The sequence below is a fragment of the Orcinus orca genome, chromosome X (assembly GCF_937001465.1).
Source record: "Orcinus orca chromosome X, mOrcOrc1.1, whole genome shotgun sequence".
NCBI classification, from domain to species: domain Eukaryota; kingdom Metazoa; phylum Chordata; class Mammalia; order Artiodactyla; family Delphinidae; genus Orcinus; species Orcinus orca.
The window spans coordinates 80,668,231-80,675,574 of NC_064580.1; positions in this window are offsets into that span (position 1 = coordinate 80,668,231).

Genomic DNA, 7,344 nt, shown 5'->3' on the forward strand with positions numbered 1-7,344 from the left:
AAAAGGGAAATAAAGACTGATAATATTTCTACATTAACATTTTAACCATTTTATACATTCTGTGAAGAACGTGAGTTATATTTCCTTTAACACTGATTTTTGTCAGCTGCTTTTTTTTTGACCTACTGGAATGAATCTCCTAGGGTTAAAGTGTTTAGAGAAAGGCATGTTTTTCTCTAACTTGGCAAGATAGTTGCATCAGTTGCTGAAACTTTTTGTTTCTGTTCTCTGAATGTATTCCCTCAATGTATTCAACTGGGCATTGTGAAGATAAAGAATTTTTAAATAATTTATAACTCTATCAGAAAGCAGTGATAAAATTGAATTTCTATGGCTTTTTTCCTTGAATATTAGAAACTAGTTATAAAAAAATGTATGTTCACAAGTTGCTTCAAAAATAAGACACTAAAATTAAAAAGTATTTTGTTAGAGAGTATATTTTAAAGAACACTCCATTGCTTCTGCTGAACAAAATAATTACATTTGTGTCTATCATATTAATTTACCAATAATAGCATTTCTTAGATAGTTTTCATCTTGATAATTTCAATAATATTTATTTTGATTGCTATATTAAATATCAAGTAATCATTACGTAATATGCTTTCCCTATTATTACTAATGGGAATTTGGTAAATCACAAATGATCACAAATTAGTTTCATCTCCTTCCATCAAAAAATAGAATCTAGTTCTAAACCCTTTGGATCTGGATTGGCTTTGTGATTTGCTTTGACTAATTGAATGAAACACAAATGATGTGGTGCACATTCTAAGCTTAAGCCTCAGGAGTCCTTAGGGCTGCCATTCTCTCCCTCTAGGAATGCTGTCTGCATTTGACCAAGACCAGGCTAGTCTGCTGGATGATGAGAGACTATGTGGGAAGAGAGAGCCAGTGAAATCAGTCAGTCCAGCTATACCACTTGTGGCCCTACACTTAATATTGTGTCCAGCTAGCACCTCAAAGAGCAGAGATGAACTATCATGGCTGAACTATCATGGCTAGTCCAAATTTCTGACCCACAGAATTTTGAACAAATAAATGATTTTTATTTTAAGCCAATAAGTTTTGAAGTGTTTCATTATAAAGCAATGGTTAACTGATATAGGGATCATAAAAATACATACTGTGATATACTGTGTTACAATGGAATGTGTGTATGGATATAGATCATTTTAAAGGACTTTTTACATGATAGAGACAGTAGCCTTGAGTTTGATTCTTGACTCTTCACTTACTACCTGTGTGATCTTAGGCTAATTCCATAATCACTAAGCCGTTCTTCATCAGTAATATGGGATATAAAACTACTTTTCAGAGTAGTTGTGAAGATTAAATTGGCTAATTGATTTAAAGTATGTAGTGAACTGCCCAATACCTAATAAATGTGGAATAAATGTATGAAGTAATTAAGATGTGCATTACTTATAAAGTTTCTCAACATTTTAAAAAAGATGGCGTCCTTGAATAATTTTGTAATGAATTTTGTATCTAAAGAGTTCATCTTCATAGTAAAAAATAAATTGGGCCTCAATATCATTATACAATAATTAGAAGATTTTCACTGTTTTTGAGTCAGTGACTGTGAGTCAAACATATACTTTAGTGCTTTATATACCACTGTATTAACTTAATAAATAAATTGTTCTCCTTCTCATTCTTGGTAAGCAAACCTGACCTGCTATGTTTATTGTAATTATCTTGATTTTAACTAATTGGATTAGCCTTTTTAATGGTGCTTTATTAGTCCACCTGCATTCACATAATTCTCTTGATTTTACATTATACATAATTGATGGGAGACAAATTATTTACTGATTTAAAAAGATTAGGATTACTACTATACTACCAATCTCCTTCAGAGAGAAAGAGCATCATAAAAAAGCCTTGAAGGGTTTATAAGAGTAAATCCATGTGACAACATGGTTGGACCTTGAGGGCATTATGCTAAGTGAAATAAGTCAGACAGAAAAAGACAAATACCAAATACCTCATGACCACACTTATAGTGGAATCTTAAAAACAGAAACAGAAACAAAAAACTGAACTCATAGATATGGAGAAAAGATTGCTGGTTGCCAGAGGTGGGGGTTCGGGGGGAGTGAAATGGGTGAAAGTAGTCAAAAGGATCAAACTTCCAGTTATAAAATAAATAAATCCTTTAGGTATAATGTACAGCATGGTGACTGTAGTTAATAATACTGCATTGTATATTTGAAAATTGCTGACAGTAGATCTTAAAATTTCTCACTGTAAGAAAAAAATGTGGTGATGGATGTTAATTTTTGTGGTGATCATTTTCAAACGTATGCATATATCAAATCATTATGTTGTAAACCTGAAACTAATATAATGTTATATGTCAATTATCTCTCAATTTTAAAAATTAAATATTTTTCTAGGAGATTTCCCCCTGTTTTTTTAGCCAAAGAACATCACTGCCCTTTCTTACCTTTGAAGTTATCTTCCTTCTTCTATCATGGCTTCCTGTTCTTCTCCTTGGATGATTTTCAATGTTGTTCACCTGGCCAAACAAAAACAAGCAGAAAAAAAGAGTAAATAAAGAGATATAAAATAATTTTAATGTTCTATTTTTCTTAGAAATGAGTGCTTAAATAATTGCATGTTTTGCCTACTCAGTTACTTTAAGCCTTTTGAACAGAATTTCTTAAGTTAGGTTCCAGAGATGGGTTTTAGGGGGTCCTAGGCCAAGAAAATTATATGTAGTAATTTATATATAGATGCAAAAGTACAATTATTTGATGAGGTGAGGTCAGGGACAAGACAAGAATTTTATCATATTTACAGAGAATTCCAAGACCCAATAAAGTTTAAGAAGCACTATGCTAGAGGTTCATGACTAAGAATTCTAAAAGTGTTGGAGAGAAGGTGTATATAACAAAAGAAAAATTTGGAGACTGTTGAAATAATCCAAGTGGGAAGCGATAAATCTGAGACTAGGTCAATGACAGTTGAGATGAAGAAGCTAGATTTAAAAAATATTTCTGAAGTAGCTGCCTTATGTCAAGTACCCTAGGAAACAGACTCTGAAACAAAGAATTGCATTTAGGAGATTTATTGGGACTTCCTTTTGGAAACAAACTTAGAACAGAATGAAGGAAGCAGGACTGCGTAGAGGGAGTAGTAAAACCATGATATGGTAGCAACAGAGGTCCCATCCAATCTTAGGAGGAATGCTGAGCTTGGTAAAGCCCCTCAAAAATGTGCAGTGAGGGGCTTCCCTGGTGGCGCAGTGGTTGAGAGTCCGCCTGCCGATGCAGGGGACGTGGGCTCATGCCCCGGTCCGGGAAGATCCCACATGCCACAGAGCGGCTGGGTCCGTGAGCCATGGCTGCTGAGCCTGTGCATCCGGAGCCTGTGCTCTGCAACTGGAGAGGCCACAGCAGTGAGAGGCCCGCGTACCGAAAAAAGAATAAAAAAGTGCAGTGAGGCAATAGGGCCAGGTCTTTTTACTCCTACATTGACCCATGATATGATGCAGGCTATATTTAGGGAGGGGACATGACCTTGGTGAGGCATCTTCCTTCAGCAGAGAGCAATTCCTGGGGAAGGACTCAATATAATACATCAGTGGTCAACATTCTTATCAGTTGAAAGAATGACTGCCTTGGTCTTGAGAGGGAATCTAAGTGTCTCACCTTGTATGCACTTGAAAAATATTAATATGATTTTAAAATATAGACATTTATTATAATAACTATGATGTGCCAGATTTGTGATAAGTACAATGAATGCAGCAGTTAACAGGAAAAATAATATCTTTCTTTGTATGGAGTTGTGTTCATGGGGTGGAAGGAACAAAAACAAAAAAACACATAAATAAACAATATTGTGATAAATGCTGTGGAGAAAATAAACCAAGCTAAAATTTTGGAGAGTTACTGGTAAGCTATACATATATTTTTAGTCTTTATTGGAGTATAATTGCTTTACAATTTTGTGTTAGTTTCTGCTGCACAACAAACTGAATCACCTACATGTATACATATATCCCCATATGCCCTTGCTCTTGAGCCTCACTCCCACCCTCCCTGTCCCACCCCTCTAGGCCATCAAAAAGCGTCAAGTTGATCTCCCTATGCTATGCAGCAGCTTCCCACTAGCCATCCATTTTACATTTGGTAGTGTATATATGTCAATATTACTCTCTCACTTCATCCCAACTTCCCCTTCCCCACCCCGCATGTCCTCAAGTCCATTCTTTATGTCTGCATCTTTATTCCTGCCCTGCCACTAGGTTTATCAGTACTGTTTTATTAGATTCCATATACATGTGTTAGCATATGATATTTGTTTTTCTCTTTCTGACTTACTTCACTCTGTATGACAGACTGTAAGTCCATCAACCTCACTACAAACAAAATTTCATCCCTTTTTATGGCTGAGTAATATTCCATTGTGTATATGTGCCACATCTTCTTCATCCATTCATCTGTTAATGGACACTTAGGTTGCTTCCATGTCCTGGCTATTGTAAATAGCACTGCACTGAACATTGTGGCACATGTCTCTTTATGAATTATGGTTTTCTCAGGGTATATGACAAGTAGTGGGATTGCTGGGTCATATGGTAGTTCTAGCTTTAGTTTTTTAAGGAACCTACATACTGTTCTCCATAGTGGGTGTATCAATTTACATTCCCACCAACAGTGCAGGTGGGTTCCCTTTTCTCCACACCCCCTCCAGCATTTATTGTTTCTAGATTTTTTGATGATGGCCATTCTGAGTGGTGTGAGGTGATACCTCATTGTGGTTTGATTTGCATTTCTCTAATGATTAGTGATGTTGAGCATATTTTAATGTTTACTGGAAATCTGCATGTCTTCTTGGAGAAATGTCTATTTAGGTCTTCTGCCCACTTTTGGAATGGGTTCTTTGTTTCCTTGGTATTGAGCTGAGTGAGCTGCTTGTATTTTTTGGAGATTCATCCTTTGTCAGTTGCCTCATTTGCAAATATTTTCTCCCATTCTGTAGGTTTTCTTTTCGTCTTGTTTATGGTTTCCTTTGCTGTGCAAAACTTTTAGGTTTTATTAGGTCCCATTTGTTTATTTTTGATTTTATTTTCATTACACTAGAAGATGGGTCAAAAAAGATCTTGCCATGCTTTATGTCACAGAGTGTTCTGCCTATGTTTTCCTCTAAGACTTTTATAGTGTCTGGCCTTACATTTAGTTCTTTAATCCATTTTCAGTTTATTTTTGTGTATAGTGTTAGGAAGTGTTCTAATTTCATTCTTTTACCTGTAGCTGTACAGTTTTCCAGCACCAATTATTGAAGAGGCTGTCATTTCTCCGTTGTGTATTCTTTACTCCTTTGTGAAATATAAGGTGGATCATATGTGCATGGGTTTATCTCTGGGCTTTCTATCCTGTTCCATTGATCTATATTTCTGTGTTTGTGCCAGTACCATATTGTCTTGATTACTGTAGCTTTGTAGTATAGTCTGAGGTCAGGGAGCCTGATTCCTCCAGCTCCATTTATCTTTCTCAAGAATGCTTTGGATATTTGGGGTCCTTTGTGTTTCCATACAAATTTTAAAATTTCTCATTCTAGTTCTGTGAAAAATGCCAGTGGTAATTTCATAGTATTGCATTGAATCCGTAGATTGCTTTGGGTAGTATAGTAATTTTCACAATGTTGATACTTCCAATCCAAGAACATGGTATATCTCTTCATTTGTTTGTATTGTTTTTAATTTCTTTCATCAGTGTCTTATAGTTTTCTGCATACAGGTCTTTTGTCTCCTTAGGTAGGTTTATTCCTAGGCATTTTATTATTTTTGTTGCAATTGTAAGTGGGAGTGTTTCCTTACTTTCTCTTTCAGATTTTTCATCATTAGTGTATAGGAATACAAGAGATTTCTGTGCATTAATTTTGTATCTTGCTACTCTACCAGACTCATTGATTAGCTCTAGTAGCTTTCTGGTAGCATCTTTAGGATTCTCTATGTAGTGTATCATGTCATCTGCAAACTGTGACAGTTTTACTTCTTTTCCGCTTTGGATTCCTTTTATTTCCTTTTCTTCTCTGATTGCTGTGGTTAGGACTTCCAAAACTATATTGAATATACTGGTGAGAGTGGGCAACCTTGTCTTGATCCTGATCTTAGAGGAAATGCTTTCAGTTTTTCACCATTGAGAATGACGGTGGCTGTGGGCTTCTCATATATGGCCTTTATTATGTTGAAGTAAGTTCCCTCTATGCCCACTTTCTGGAGAGTTTTGCTCATAAATGGGTGTTGAATTTTGTTGAAAGCTTTTTCTGCATCTGCTGAGATTATCATATGATTTTTATCCTTCAGTTTGTTAATATGTTGTATCACATTGATTGATTTGTGTAGTTTGAAGAATCCTTGCATTCCTGGTATAAATCACACTTGATCACGCTGTATGATCCTTTTAATGTGCTGTTGGATTCTGTTTGCTAATATTTTGGTGAGGTTTTTTGCATCTATGTTCATCAGTGATATTGGCCTGTAATTTTATTTGTTTTTTTGTGGTGTCTTTGTCTGGTTTTGGTATCAAGGTGATGGTGGCCTCATCTAATGAGTTTGGGAATGTTCCTTCCTCTGCAATTTTTTGGAAGAATTTCAGAAGTATAGGGGTCAACTCTTCGCTGAATGTTTGCGAATTTGCCTGTGAAGACATCTGGTCCTGCACTTTTGGTTTTTTGGAGTTTTTTAATCATAGATTCAATTTCAGCACTTGTAATTGGTCTGTTCATATTTTCTATTTCTTCCTGGTTTAGTCTTGGGAGATTGTACCTTTCTAAGAATTTGTCCATTTGTCCACAAATGGAGATGGGTTTTGTTGAATGATTTTTGTGTGTATCAATTGATATGATCATATTCTTTTTCTTTTATTTATAGCTTATTGATATGGTAGATTATATGGATGCATTTTCATATGTTGAAACAACCTTGATTACCTGAAATAATTTCCATTTTGTGATAGTGTATAATTCTTTTTACATATTGCTGGATTATGTCTGGTAAAATTTTGTTGAGGAGTTTGCATCTATATTCATAAGAGATATTGCTCTGTAGGTTTCTTTTTTCTTTTTCACACACACACACTGTATTTTATTTTTACAATAGATAAATAAACTGACACCAAGCATTGTAAGTGGATGACCACAACAAAAGCAACAATGATTGCAATTACCAAACATGAAACACACTCATACTATGTCATAATATTGACATTCAGTCCAGTAATTTTCCACAGTAACAGCTCCTTTACTTTGCAGTGATTATTGATTTGTATATTTTTTGCCTCTGAGTCCTTGTGGGATTTTTTTTTAATTCAAACACAAAGTCACAAA